We start from the raw sequence: 16,588 nt of genomic DNA on the forward strand, positions 1-16,588 counted from the left end.
AATAAACCAACTTAAAAACTCAATTGAGAATACTACCAGCAGAGTAGATCATTTAGAAGAGAGAACATCAGACAATGAAGACAAAGTATTTCAACTGGAAAAGAACATAGACAGCTCAACAAGTCTGCTAAGAAACCATGAGCAGAACATCCAAGAATTATGGGACAATATCAAAAGACCAAATTTAAGAGTCATTGGGATACAAGAAGGCACAGAGCTCCATACCAAAGGAATAAACAGTCTATTCAGTGAAATAATATGAGAAAACTTCCCAGACTTGAAAAATGAGACAGAATCCCAAATCCTAGAAGCCTACAGGACGCCGAATGTGCAAAATCATAAGAGATCCACACCTAGACACATTATAATGAAGATGTCCAACATAAAGAATAAGGAGAGAATTTTAAAAGCTGCAAGAGAATGAAAGCAGATTACATTTAGGGGCAAACCAATCAGGATAACAGCTGATCTCTCAACACAGACTCTGAAAGCTAGAAGATCCTGGAATAACATATTTCAAACACTGAAAGAAAATGGGTTCCAACCAAGAATCGTGTATCCGGCGAAATTAAGCTTCAGGATAGAAGATGAAATTAAAACCTTCCACGATAAACAAAAGTTAAAAGAATTCGCAGCTAGAAAACCATCTCTTAAAAAAATCCTTTGCAAAACATTACAGGAAGAGGAAATGGACAACAACATTGAAAACCAACAATGGGAGGTAGGACAGTAAAGGGGGGAAAGTAGTCAAAGAGAATAACAAATCAGGTTTAGTAACATCAATAAACAAATATGGCAAGAAGAACAAACCAGATCTCAATAATAACCCTAAATGTTAATGGCTTAAACTCACCAATTAAGAGACACAGGCTAGTAGAATGGATCACAAAACAAGACCCAACAATATGCTGCCTACAGGAGACACATCTGATAGGAAAAGATATTCATAGACTGAAGGTGAAAGGTTGGGAAAAATCATACCACTCATATGGACTGCAGAAACAAGCAGGAGTGTCCATACTCATATCTAATAAAATAGATTTCAAGCCAAAGTTAATTAAAAGGGATAAAGAAGGACACTTCATACTGCTCAAGGGAACCATACACCAACAAGACATAACAATCATAAATATATATGCCCCAAATAATGGTGCAGCTGTGTTCATCAAGCAAACTCTTCTCAAGTTCAAGAGTCTAATAGATCACCATACAATAATCATGGGAGACTTCAACACACCTCTCTCACCACTGGACAGATCTTCCAAACAAAAGTTAAATAAGGAAACTATAGAACTCAATAACACAATTAACAACCTAGACTTAATTGACATATATAGACTATACCACCCAACATCAAGTAGTTTCACCTTTTTCTCAGCAGCACATGGAATCTTCTCAAAAATAGACCATATATTATGTCACAGGGCAACTCTTAGACAATATAAAGGGGTAGAGATAATACCATGCATCTTATCTGATCATAATGGAATAAAACTGAAAATCAATGATAAAAGAAGAAAGGAAACATCAAGCATCACTTGGAGAATGAACAATAGGATGCTGAATGATCAATGGATTTTAGAAGACATCAAGGAGGAAATTAAAAACTTCCTAGAGTTAAATGAAAACACAGACACAACATATCGGAATCTATGGGACATATTGAAAGCAGTTCTAAGAGGAAAATTCATTGCTTGGAGTTCATTCCTCAAAAAAAGAAAAAACCAACAAATAAATGATCTCTTACTTCATCTCAAAATCCTAGAAAAAGAAGAGCAAAACAACAGCAAAAGAAGTAGAAGGCAAGAAATAATTAAAATCAGAGCTGAAATTAATGAAATTGAAACAAAAGAAACAATTGAAAAAATTGACAAAACCAAAAGTTGATTCTTTGAAAAAATAAATAAAATCGACAGGCCCTTAGCCATGCTAACGAAGAGAAGAAGAGAGAGAACTCAAATTACTAACATACGGGATGGAAAAGGCAATATCACAACAGACACTTCAGAAATACAGAAGATAATCAGAAATTATTTTGAATCCTTATACTCCAATAAAATAGAAGATAGTGAAGGCATAGATAAATTTCTTAAGTCTTATGATCTGCCCAGATTGAGTCAGGAGGATATAGACAACCTAAACAGACCAATAACAATAGAGGAAATAGAAGAAACCATCAAAAGATTACCAACTAAGAAAAGCCCAGGACCGGATGGGTATACAGCAGAGTTTTACAAAACCTTTAAAGAGGAACTAACACCAATACTTTTCAAGCTATTTCAGGAAATAGAAAAAGAGGGAGAACTTCCAAATTCATTCTACGAGGCCAACATCACCTTGATTCCGAAACCAGACAAAGACACTTCAAAGAAAGAAAACTACAGACCAATATCTCTAATGAACCTTGACGCAAAAATCCTCAATAAAATTCTGGCGAATCAGATTCAAATACATATCAAAAAAATTATACACCATGATCAAGTAGGATTCATCCCTGGGATGCAAGGCTGGTTCAATATACGGAAATCAATAAATGTTATTCACCACATCAATAGACTTAAAAATAAGAACCATATGATCATCTCGATAGATGCAGAAAAAGCATTCGACAAAGTTCAGCATCCCTTTATGTTCAAAACTCTAGAAAAAATAGGGATAACCAGAACATACCTCAACATTGTAAAAGCAATCTATGATAAGCCACAGGCCAGCATCATTCTGAATGGAGAAAAATTGAAGGCATTCCCTCTAAGATCTGGTACAAGACAGGGATGCCCTCTCTCACCACTTCTGTTCAACATAGTCCTTGAAACACTGGCCAGAGCAATTAGACAGATGAAAGAAATTAAAGGCATAAAAATAGGAAAAGAAGAACTTAAATTATCACTATTTGCAGATGATATGATCCTATACCTAGCAGACCCAAAAGGGTCTACAAAGAAGCTATTAGAGCTAATAAATGAATTCAGCAAAGTGGCAGGATATAATATCAACACGCATAAATCAAAGGCGTTCCTGTATATCAGCGACAAATCCTCTGAAACGGAAATGAGGACAACTACTCCATTCACAATATCCCCCAAAAAAATAAAATACTTGGGAATCAACCTAACAAGAGAGGTGAAAGATTTGTATAATGAAAATTACAGAACCCTAAAGAAAGACATAGAAGAAGACCTTAGAAGATGGAAAAATATACCCTGTTCATGGATAGGCAGAACTAACATCATCAAAATGGCGATATTACCAAAAGTTCTCTATAAGTTCAATGCAATACCAATCAAAATCCCAACAGCATTTCTTGTAGAAATAGATAAAAGAATCATGAAATTCATATGGAATAATAAAAGACTCAGAATAGCAAAAACAATGCTAAGCAGGAAGTGTGAATCAGGTGGTATAGCGATACCAGACTTCAAACTATACTACAGAGCAATAGTAACAAAAACAGCATGGTACTGGTACCAAAACAGGCGGGTGGACCAATGGTACAGAATAGAGGACATATTAACCAGTCCACAAAACTACAACTACCTTATATTTGATAAAGGAGCTAAAAGCATGCAATGGAGGAAGGATAGCATCTTCAACACATGGTGCTGGGAAAACTGGAAATCCATTTGCATCAAAATGAATCTGAATCCGTATCTCTCGCCATGCACAAAAGTTAACTCAAAATGGATCAAGGAGTTTGATATTAAATCAGAGACACGGCATCTGATAGAAGAAAAAGTTGGCTACGATCTACATACTGTGGGATCGGGCCCCAAAAGAGTTATCAACTAGAATCAACAAATGGGACTTACTCAAACTAAAAAGTTTTTTCTCATCAAAAGAAACAATAAGAGAGATAAATAGGGAGCCTACATCCTGGGAACAAATCTTTAATCCACACACTTCAGATAGAGCCCTAATAACCAGAATATACAAAGAACTCAAAAAATTAGACAATAAGATAACAAATAACCCAATCAATAAATGGGCCAAGGACCTGAATAGACACTTCTCAGAGGAGGACATACAATCAATCAATAAGTACATGAAGAAATGCTCACCATCACTAGCAGTCAGAGAAATGCAAATCAAAACCACCCTAAGATACCATCTCACTCCAGTAAGATTGGCAGCCATTAGGAAATCAAACAACAATAAGTGTTGGAGAGGATGCGGGGAAAAGGGCACTCTTGTTCTTTGCTGGTGGGACTGCAAATTGGTGCAGCCAATTTGGAAAGCAGTATGGAGATTTCTTGGAAAGCTGGGAATGGAACCACCATTTGACCCAGCTATTCCCCTTCTCGGTCTATTCCCTAAAGACCTAAAAAGAGCATGCCACAGGGACACTGCTGCATCGATGTTCATAGCAGCACAATTCACGATAGCAAGATTGTGGAACCAACCTAGATGCCCTTCAATAGATGAATGGATAAAAAAAAATGTGGCATTTATACACAATGGAGTATTACTCTGCATTAAGAAACGACAAAATCATAGAATTTGGAGGGAAATGGATGGCATTAGAACAGATTATGCTAAGTGAAGCTAGTCAAAGGTTGCCCTTTGTCCTCCATTTGGGGAGGAAGGGATGAAGCAGTGACAAAGTGCAGGTCAGGTCTCCTTAAAGAACACTGGCAGAATCCTAGACCAGCACTGGCAGGGGACACCAAACCTCAGCACTGTCCTCTCTCAGGTCATCATAATCACCATTCACTAAACCACAAATAATTAAGTATAAACTTAAATAATCCTAATACTAATGAGGTTAATATTAACTTTCTTTTATGACCAACATGTAATAAATACCGCTTCTTTTTCCTATATTAAGTGTTTTCTAAATAGTTTCAGATAAATGCCTAAACCACAGAACAATGGTCAATGTAAAATGTATTAAATGCATTAATATTTTTTAAAAGTGATGGTTGATATAAAGTAGTTAATTCCCCAGACCCCCAATTCTGTTCATACTGTGGATTGAACACATTCCGAAATATCCAACCAGAAGTGTCTGAGAGACCCCCTTATGCCTCTCACACTTAGTGGAGCCTGGGCATGGCCCAGCCCCACCCTGAATTCAGCTGCTGAGTCCTCCTGGATGGAGCACCTGCCCTACCACCCTCTGCATGAGCATCCACCCCCTTCCTCATCTGAGATTCCAGGGGAGGTAAAGTATCCCTCCCACTCAAGCCCTGAGATAGAAAAGGGTAAGGGAGTGAGGCCAGAGGGAAAAATACACATGCCTATAGAAAGTTGAGTGAAGTTTATTAAATGAATGAAAAGCAAACAATAACTAAAAATTTAAAAGTAAATACAGCAGACTGAGAGAAAGATGCCATAAAAAGGAAGGAGCAGGGCTGGGGGTGTGGCTCAGTGGTGAAGCTCTTGCCCAGCACATGGGAGACACTGGGTTTGATCCTCTGAACCACATAACAGTAAATAAAATAAAGGTATTGTGTCCATTTACAAATAAAATATTTTTTAAGAAAAGAGAGGCTAAAAGGGCCTGACATTTGGTCTGCCTATTAGGAGATGAAATATGAGAATGGTCACATTGGCCCAGAGTATCTGAAACATGTTCCCCAGTAACAGCAATGTCAGACCACTTGCAGAGAGCCAGCACAGGCACTGACCAAATGTGTGACCCATCATTGACCCAGGAAAAAATTACTGACCCTCCAAATCCCAGGGAGGTCAGGCCCATGTATGGTCAAGGGTGAAACAAGTGAGTCCCAGTGGAGAGATTTCAGAACTAGGTAGTGGAAAAAGGCCTAGAGGTCTCAAAGGTGGACCTCTGTCCCTCAGTGAAATAGAGGGGGGCCTAGGGCAGGAGAGGCCCTGTCCAACCCCAAGAAGCACATTCTAATAGTCCCTGGGATGCTACACACTCTGTTCCTCTCCAGTCACAGAGAATCCTCGACCCAGGCACAGCCAGGGCCTCTGCTCTCTAATAACCACCAAGAAATACTTAGGCACACCATTCACTGAGGGTCATTTTACCTTGAACATTTTATACCTCATCCCCACGATGATTTAGTACAATACCATGAGGTGGTTCTCACTGTCCTCATTCTAGAGCTGAGGGATGGAGCCTCTCCAATGTGTGGAAGCTATCCAAGGTCACAGGGTCACGTGGACAAACACTGATAGGAGCAGGTCTGATCCAAGGCACAATCTAAATCTAAAAGAGTTGGGGGCACAGCGCTATGGGTGCTCCAGGTACCTGGAGAGCAAAAGGGAAGGAAAAGAGTACATCAGAACTTCTATCATAAAAATTTTATCCTTACATCTATTTATTTTTATAAGCTGAATAATATGTGTACATATTTGTTAGCTGCATTTTCAAATACATAACTTTAAAAAGAGGGCATGTGGGGCTGGGGTTGGGGCTCAGTGTTAGAGAATTTGTCTAGCATGTGTGAGGCACCTGGTTCAATTCTCAGCACCACATAAAAGTAAATAAAATAAAAGTTCATTGACAACTAAAAAATATTTTTAAAAAAGGAGGGCATGTCCAGAACCATTTGGAAACTCCCTCCCAGAGAGGAAGGAAACACAAACACCCAACAAGAGGGTGCTCCATGGATACCAGAGCACTCTGTAGCCAATGGAAAGGCCACCCAGGCAGTCTCTCCTGGTTTCCTTGGCCTCTGCTGCCCCCTTGTGGCTAGAATGTGGCAGAGAGAAAGGGCAGTTCCCATAAGGAAGACAAGAGAGAAGGTATGGAGGTGCAGATAAGAAATCTTAAAACTGAGGGGAGCTGGGGGTGTTGCTCAGCTGTAGAGAGCTTACCTAGCATGTGCAAGGCACTGGGTTCGATCCTTAGCACCACATAAAAAAGGTGAATAAAATCAAGTTTAAATCAAGTTTCTTTTTTTAAAAAAGGAATCTTAAAAATGTGGAAGACATCAAAGGAAACCAGACATAAAATGCCAGATGCTGTAGGATTGCAAATATATGAAGTTAAAGAATAGACAGATGGAAGCTATGGTGACAGAAGTCATATGAGGAGCTCCAGGGCAGACTGAAAACATAGTTAAGACAAGAAGAGACAGCAGGGTGCCTCCTGGGGTGAGGGAAGACTTCATATCTTAATCTGGGGTGTTTCCTCAGGTATACACACATGTAAACTCTGTAACTGGAAACTACAGATCAGTGCATTCATTCACGTCAAAACACTAAAAAAAGAAGAAGAAAAAGCTGAGAACAGTGGAACACACATAGAAACCCAGCAGCTCAGGAGGCTGAGACAAGAGGATTACAAATTGGAGACAAGACTCAGCAACTGAGCAAGACTCTTTCTCAAAATAAAAATGGCTGGGAATATGCCTCAGTGAGTAAGCACCCCTGGGTTCCATCCCTACTAGAAATATATATATATATATATATATATATATATATATATATATATATATATATACACACACACACACATACATACATACATATTGAAATAGATTATGGGAGAGGGGAAGAGAAAAAAAACTGTTCACCTTACGCAAAGTTTTTAGGCACGTAAAACTTAAGTATGGTCAAAATAACCCTTATAACACATATCAAGCTTACATAAGCTTTTTCAGTTTACAGTTAGTCTTCATTATTTGATTGATGCCCAACTTTCCTCTAGGATATAAGTTTTATTGTAGTGTGCATGTGTTCCCAAAGCCTGGGATTACATGATATGAGCCTGTCATATCATGGCTACTTAATAAATATTTGTTCAGTGACTATAACTGATCACATGGATTGCCCTGATGCTTTGGTGACTCAGCTCATCATGGTGGGAGCATATGCAGGAGCAACACCTCTCCTCTCATGGCTAAGAAGAGAAAAAGACTAAGAGAAAAGTGTCCTAAAATCTTCAAGGGCACATCCCCAATGACCTAAAGACCTCTTGCTAGGTCCCACTTCCTAAAGGCTCCACCACCTCCCATTGGCACCAAGTTGGGAGCCAAACATTTAAATGTGCAGACATTTAAGACCCAAACCGTAGAAGCATGGTACTACTCCATTGTTTCCTGGTAGTAAGAACACAGAGATCCCACCCCTGTCATCCCTCACTAAAAAAGACACAGCACTTAATAGAGCAAGCAAAATCCCCACAATACACTCAACACTGAGTCCAGTGAGATCATTTTTTGTAACATTTCCTTTTGTGGACCGGGGCAAAATGCCAAAGTCCAGGTCAAAGGAGCAATCTCCAGGGGGAATGAGAATAAGTGCAGCAGGGACCTAAATTTCTTCTGCACTTGCTCCTTTATAGGTAAGTTGATAAAGGAACAGGTGGGCTGTGTGCTCTTCCTCATGGTGCTCGGCTAAGAGAAACTTTGTTAAAATATCCTGTGGTACTGGAGAGAATAGTCTTGATCATAGTAGGATTATTAGATCATCCCACCAACCCCACTAGAAAAGCCATGTGGCTAGTCAATGCAGAATAATATAGGAAATAATAATAAGTGTTGGGGAGGATGTGGGGGGAAAGGCACACTCATACATTGCTGGTGGGACTGCAAATTGGTGCAGCCAATATGGAAAGCAGTATGGAGACCCTTGGAAACCTGGGAATGGAACCACCATTTGACCCAGCTATTCGTCTCTTTGATCTATACCCAAAGGACTTTAAAAACGCATACTACAGGGACGCAGCCACATCAATGTTTATAGCAGCAAAATTCACAGTAGCTAAACTGTGGAGCCAACTTAGATACCCTCAGTGGAGAAATGGATAAAAAAAAAATGTGGCATATATACACAATGGAATTTTACTCAGCAATAATAGAGAATAAATCATGGCATTTGCAGGTAAATGGATGGCAAGGGGGAAGATAATGCTAAGTGAAGTTAGCCAATCCCCAAAAAAGCAAATGCTGAATGCTTTCTCTGATATAAGTAGGTTGACTTATAGTGGGGTAGGGAGGAAGAGCATGGAGGAATAGATGAATTCTAGATAGGGAAGAGGAGTGGAAGGGAAAAGGAGAGGGCAGAGGATTAGAAAAGATGGTGGAATGTGATGGACATCATTATACAAAGTACATGTATGAAGACTGAAATTGGGTGTCAACATACTTTATATACAAACAAAGATATGAAAAATTTAGTATATATGTGTAATAGGAATTATAATTAAAAACAAAGTACATGTATAAACACATGAATTGGCACGAACACCCTTCATATATAAAGATATGAAAAATGGTGCTCCATATGTGTAATAAGAATTGTAATGCATTCCACCATCATGTATTCAAAAAATAAAATCAACTTTAAAAAGAACAGTAGAGGAAAGAAAGAAGGAAAAAATAAAGGACACAGTGGAAGTGAAAGATTAATGAACTCCCTCAGAACCAGTGATGAAATATTCTGGTCTGGGCTTCACCCAAGAGACTCTGATGTTTCTCCAGAGCTTTGTGTGGTGGGAGTACCCATAGGAGGTGCCAAAGAAGGAAACAAAAGCCTTTGGGGAGGGTGACTCTTGAGAACAGAAACTAACTCTCCCAAACTTCCCTTGGCCTCTCTGAGAGTCCCTCTCCCTCTGGTAAAGAACTCTGCTTCCCATCAGATGTCCCCCTCACTGAGGCAGAGAGAGTCAGAAAGGTGAGTGGCAAAGGTGACGGACAACAAGCAAAGGTTCATACAGAGAATGAGGCAAAGAAAACATTAGCCAAGGACTTTGTGATGAAGTGGAAACTGGAAGGTACTCAGCTGTGGGGAAGACCAAGATAAGGGAATGAGAAGGGGGTCCACGGTTATGAGATGAGCAGCTTTCAAGTTAGAATAGAGGATCTGAGTTCCAGTCCTGTGGGGATGATCCAGAAAAGTCTCTTCCTCTCTTACTCTTCTTGTCAATTCTGCAGTGGAAAAAAAATTGGGGTATATTGAAACTTAAATTTCCATGTTTGATATTTAAAATCAATAAAAACATATTTTGTGTTTATCATAAAACCCCTAATATAAAAATATTCTACTTACAACTAGTATAAAAGTTTATAAAATCAATCTATTGAAAGCAATAAAATACTGTATAGTTTTCATAAATATCTTTCTTACTGAGGAACCATACTGACCAAGTTATATCACAAGCATTGTGAATATGTAACAATGAATCCCACTATTATGTAAGATTCTAATGCACCAATAAAAATGGGAAAAAAGAAAATTATTTATATATGTATTTTACTCCTCAATCAAAGCACAGTTACACATTTAGATGTTTTTCTTTCTTTTTCCCTCCAATTTTAATGAATTGTCATTCAGTATCACATACCATACTAGTTAGGGGCAAGAAATTTTAATAAATCTTTTCTAATACGAAAATATTAAATAAATAAGACTCCGGGACAAGTATAGAAATCAAAGAAATTATTTAATTACTTAATCAGTATTAGAATTAATATTACTCTAGGCTGATTCACAGAGTGTTTTAAGGAACAAATTGTTATTGTGCAACAAGAAATACAATTTAAAGATGCTATGATCCAGCAATCCTATGACTAGTAATATATCCAAAGGAAAGAAAATCAATGTGGCAAAGAGATATCTGAACTTCTATGTTCATTGTGACACTATTCACAACTGCCAAGATATGGAATCAACCTAGGTATCCATGGATGGATGGATAGATAAAGAAAATATATGAACAAACACACAACATAAACACATATGTACACATACATACAGGTAATACATAGAGCCTATTAATGCTCCAGTATTACACTGAAAGGACATAAAACCCAACTTATTAAACTTATTATGTTTTAAATGATTTTCCTTGACAACATAAAGAATGGATACCTTGAATAATACTGAGATAGTACTAAGATAGGAATAAACCATGACAAAAACAAGCAGAGACTGAGTAGAACTGCTGAAACAAGGACCTAGAGCAGCCAATCTAGGTGGACAGTGAGGTGGAGCTGGCTTGTGGGGTTATGTTCACACTCCCTTCTGAAATCTGGGGGACTTTGAAGAACCTGGACCAGTATAGAAGCACCAAGAATCTTCTGGAGAAGTGATCTCTGCTTTAAAACAAAGAGAACAGAGTTTCAAGGATCTATACCATGGATTTTGATGTAATAAATTTAGCCAGAAAAAAAGTCTTCCTCTGTAAAATCAAACATGTCCCTACAACAAAACTAAAAAGCTTAGAAAAACACATTGCAACCTTGATCAGTATAACTTTCCAAGAGAAACTCATTGCAAGATGTCTACCTAGGTAACTTGTAAATCAGAGCAATGTTAACAAAGCTTTATCAATAGTGAGGATGTTAAGCACTCTCTCTGAGATTGGGCAGCTAGTCCACTTGTTAGAAAGATTATTTTTATTTTGTATGGATAAAATCATGTTTTCTGCATACCATCCTTTCTGTTTCAAAGGAAGTGTGTATGTAGCTCATTCAAAAATAATGTAGTTCATAAAGATAAAGGCTAAATGGAAGTGGGATATGACAAGTAATATTTTTTCTGTTTTTTTAAAAATACTTTATATGGTAAAAATACTATCTTGTTCAAATACTAAATTATATACTGCTATGGTCATGGTTCTCAGGATGAGGTAGGTAGTCACTGACTCCTCAATTTTTCACTGAAGTGTATCCTTTTTTTAATTTTGATTAGGTGTATGACAGCAAAATGCATTTTGATTCATTGTACACATCGGAGCACAACTTTTCATTTCTCTGGTTGTACACAATGTAGCGTCACACCCTAAGTGCAGTCTTACATGTACCTAGGTTTATGTTGTCCATCTCATTCCACCATCTTTCCTGCCTCCATAACCTCTCCCTCCCCACCCTCCCCTTTGCCCAATCAAATTTCCTCCATTCTCCCCATGCCTCCTCCCTCCTCTTTTTGGATTAGCATCCACTTATCAGAGAGAACATTTGGTTTTTGGAGACTGGCTTACTTCACTTAGCATGATATTCTCCAACTCCATCCACTTATCTCAAATGTATGATTTTATTCTCTTGTAATCCTGAGATTCCATTGTGTGTATATACCACAATTTATTCATCCATTCATCTATTGAAGGGCATTCTAGGTTTCTTCCACAGTTTAGTTATAAATTGAGCTGCTAATGAACATTGATATGGCTGTGTCACTGTAGTATGCTGATTTTAAGTCTTTGGGGTATAGACTGAGAAGTGGCATAGCTGGGTCAAATGATGGTTCCATTCCATGTTTTCTAAGGAATATCCACACTGCTTTCCATAGTGGTTGCACCAATTTGCAGTCCCACCAGAAATATATGAGTGTGCCTTTCCCTCCACATCCTCATCAACATTTATTGTTGTCTGTATACTTGACAACTGCCACTCTGACTGGTGTGAAATGAAATCTTAGAGTAGTTTGGATTTTCATTTCTCTAATTACTACAGATGTTGAACATTTTTTTACATATTTGCTCATTGAAGGTATATCTTTTTCTGAGAAGTATGTGTTAAGTTTCAGCCCATTTGTTGATTTGGTTGTTTGGTTGTTTGTTTTTTTGCTTTTTGTATTAAGTCTTTTGAGTTCTTTATGTATCCTGGAGATTAGTGTTCTATCTGAAATGTGTGTGGGAATAATTTGGTTCCAAATTCAAAGCTCTTTGTTCACTTCATTGATTATTTCTTTTTCTGAGAAGAAGGTTTTTCATTTGAGTTCATCTCATTTATTAATTCTTGATTTTATTTCTTGCACTTTGGACTCTTTTTAAGGAAGTCAGAGCCTAATCCAACCTGATTAAGATTTGGGCCTACTTTTTCCTCTATTAGGCGCAGGGTTACTGGACTAATTCCTAGGTACTTGATCCATTTGAGTTGATTTTTGTGCATGGTGAGAGTTAAGAGATTATTTTCATTTTGGTGCATATTGATTTCCAGTTATCCAGCACCATTTGTTGAAGAGGCTATCTTTTATCCAATGTATTTTTATGATACTTTTGTCTAGTATGAAATAACTGTATTTATATGGGTTTGTCTCTGTGTCTTCTATTCTTTGCCATTGGTCTACATGTCTGTTTTGGTGCCAATGCCATCCCATTTTTATTACTATAGCTTTGTAGTATAGTTTAAGGTCTGTTATTGTGATGCCTCCTACTTCACTCTTCTTGATAAGTATTGCTTTGGCAATTCTGGGTCTCTTATTTTTCCAAATGAACTTTATGATTGCTTTTTCTATGTCTATAAGAAATGATGTTGGGATTTTAATTGGAATTGTATTGAATCTGTATAGCTCCTTGGGAAGTATGGCCATTTTGACAATATTAATTTTGCCTATCCGAGAGCATAGGAGATGTTTTCATCTTCTAAGGTCTTCTTCAATTTCTTTCTTTAGTTTTTTGTAGTTTTCATTGTAGAGGTCTTTCACCTTTTATTAAGTTAAATCCCAAGCATATATTTTTAGGCTATTGTGAATAGGGTAGTTTTCCTAATTTCTCTGTCAGGATTCATCACTGATATATAGAAATGCATTTGATTTATGGCATTGATTTTATATCCTGCCACTTTGCTGAATTAATTAATTAATTCTACAAGTTTTCTGGTGGCGTTTTTGGATCCTCTAAGTATACAATCATGTCACCAACAAACAACAATGGAGTTCTTCATTTTCTATTTGTATCCTTTTAATTCCTTTTATCTGTCTAATTGATCTAGGAAGAGTTTTTCAAGGACTATATTGAACACAAGTGGTGAAAGAGGGCATCCCTATCTTGTTCCAGTTTTTAAAGGGAATGCTTCCAACTTTTTGCCATTTATAATGATGTTGGTCTTGAGTTTAGCACAGATAGCTTTTATAATGTTAAAGTAAGTTCCTACTATTTTAGTTTTTCTAGTGTTTTGAACATGAAAGGGTGCTGCATTTTGTCAAATGTTTTCTTAGCATCAATTGATATAATTATATAATTCTTATCTTTAAGTGTATTGATGTGATTAATTATATTTATTGATTTCCTTATGTTGAAACGACTTTGCAATCCTAGAATAAACTCCACTTGATCATGGTGCACTATATTTTTAATATGTTTTTGTATGCATTTTCCAAAATTTTATTGAAATTTTTTAAATACTTTTTATTGTTGATGAACACTATACCTTTATTTTTTATTTCCTTATTTTTATGTGGTGCCAGGGTCAAACCCAGTACATCACACATGCTAGGCAAGTGCACTACCACTGAATCACAACCCCGGCCCCATTTTTGAGAATTTTTGCACCAATGTTCATCAGGAATATTGATCTGAAGCTTTCTTTTCTTCATGTTCTCTGCCTGGTTTTGGTAACAAGATGATATCACCTTCATAGAATGAGTTAGAAAGAGTTCCTTCATTTTCTACTTCATGGAATTATTGGAGGAGTGTCGGTATTAATTATTCCTCATAGGTCTTGTAGAACTCAGCTGTGAATCAGTCTGGTCCTGGGATTTTCTTGGTTAGTAGGCTTTTGATGGTATCTTCTATTTCTCTGCTTGAAATTGACCTGTATAAATTGTGTATGTCCTCTTGACTCAGTTTGGGATGATCATATGCCACTGTAGTGAAGCTTAACTCCAACCACAGTTTCTCTGGCTTCAGTCATTTATCAAAGCTAAAAATAATACTGTAAAGATACATAAGGAAACAAAACAAATGGAAACTGCATTTCATGACTAAACACTTAGGGTCACTCCAGGTGAACTGGGCTGCATGAAATAATCACACAGAGACAGAAATACCTTGGGTCTTATGACAGCTCTTCCCACCTTAGGGGGTCCATGGAGAGAGAGAGAGAGAGAGAGAGAGAGAGAGAGAGAGAGAGAGAGAGAAAACATGCTATGCTGAAATCTTTTATTGGGAAGAAGCCATTCAAATGAGGCAAGGGGTCAGGTTTCAGGGATTGAGTTTACCTATGTGATGTCTGCTGTTAGCAAGTTGACTGACGTCTCATGAGCAGTATGGGGATCATGGCAGAGCAAGCAAAAAGACCAGAGTAGTCCAGCCCAAACATCTGGGCAACGTTTGTTCAGTGTGTGCTCAGTGCTCATAGTTCACACACACACAGCCCATGGATGGCTTGCCACATCTCCACATTCTCATCATTCAAGGTCAAGGAGCACTCAATTCCTAAATGGCAGCTCCCATCAGAAATCCAAGCTTGATCAAGGCTTCTTTCATGAACAACTTCAGTTGCCCTCCATTTTGTGTTTCTGTTGAATCAAACACCCTCATGTTGCCATTTGGTACCATAATGAACCAATCTATATTCCAAGTAGTAACAGGTTAGTTGAAAAGGAAGATGAAGCAGTTAAATGAAACAAACAAATATGGTGACAATGGTATGGCCAAGCAATTCTGAGCAACATGATCTAGTACTATTATCATCACATTCTAAGTCAGACAATATAATTCTGAAGCAAACTGACAAGTAATATATTTACATATAGAAAATACTTAAAAACCACCAAAAAATCAACATATTTATACAACGTTATTGTTAGAGTTAAGCATTTACTGAATTGATTAATGCCTCAATTACTCTTTCTGACATGCTGTGAGCAATTCAGCACCCTCCTTTAACAGGTACTAAGTTATTGTAGTTTAGATGCTTCTTTCAAAGTCCAGAAACCACATAAATCATTTGAACAAGGAAAACTTAACATAGACCTATTTATGTCTGAGGCCCTGAATTTAATCCCCAGCACTGAGAAGAAAAAAGAAAGAATCAAATAGGAAAAGAAGTAAAAGAAGGCTCAGAAGAACAGAAATGGCATACATAGGGAAGATAGTGTAGCCAAGGAAGGAAAAAATGGATGACACCAAATGTTTGAAGATTTCCACACCAATTCTCTGCATATATATGGGTGTCCTATAATTCAATTAAGGATTTACAAGAGAATCCTACAGGTTAAGTGGACCCCACAGTCTTAAAAGTATGTCCCCATGACTTCAGATGACAATCACAAGATGGCTCCTCAGGTTACCCATCTGTTTCTGAAGTTTCTGTCACTGTAAGGAGGTCCAATGTAGTCTCTCCGGTGGCAAAGCAAACCTCTACTCAGGACTTTCAGACCCTTGCCCATACCACAGAAAAGAATGTAAGGATGTGTCTGGCTTTAGTAAAGAGTGTCTCAAATTTTTAAAGGCAGGGGTTGGGTGCTGGAATTGTAGCTCACTGTTGATGCAAGTGTGAGGAACGGGCTTTAATCCTCAGCACCACGTTAAAAAATAAACTAAATATAGGTATTGTGTTCATCCGCTACTAAAGAAAAATATTTGTAAAAAATATAATTTGGGATTGTTGCTAAGTGATTAAGCACTCCTGGACTCAATCCCTGGTACCAAAAAAAGAAAAAAAGGAAAGGAAAGGGAATAAAAGAAAAGAGAAAGAAAGATAGAAAGAAAGAAAGAAAGAAAGAAAGAAAGAAAGAAAGAAAGAAAGAAAGAAAGAAAGAAAGAGAGAGAGAGAGAGAGAAAGAAAGAAAGAAAGAAGAAGAAAGAAAGAAAGAAGAAAGAAAGAAAGATAGAAAGAAAGAAAGAAAGAAAGAAAGAAAGAAAGAGAGAGAGAGAGAGAGAGAAAGAAAGAAAGAAAGAAAGAAAGAAGAAAGAAAGAAAGAAGAAAGAAAGAAAGAAAGAAAGAAAGAA

The sequence above is a fragment of the Ictidomys tridecemlineatus genome, chromosome 8 (assembly GCF_052094955.1).
Source record: "Ictidomys tridecemlineatus isolate mIctTri1 chromosome 8, mIctTri1.hap1, whole genome shotgun sequence".
NCBI lineage: Eukaryota > Metazoa > Chordata > Mammalia > Rodentia > Sciuridae > Ictidomys > Ictidomys tridecemlineatus.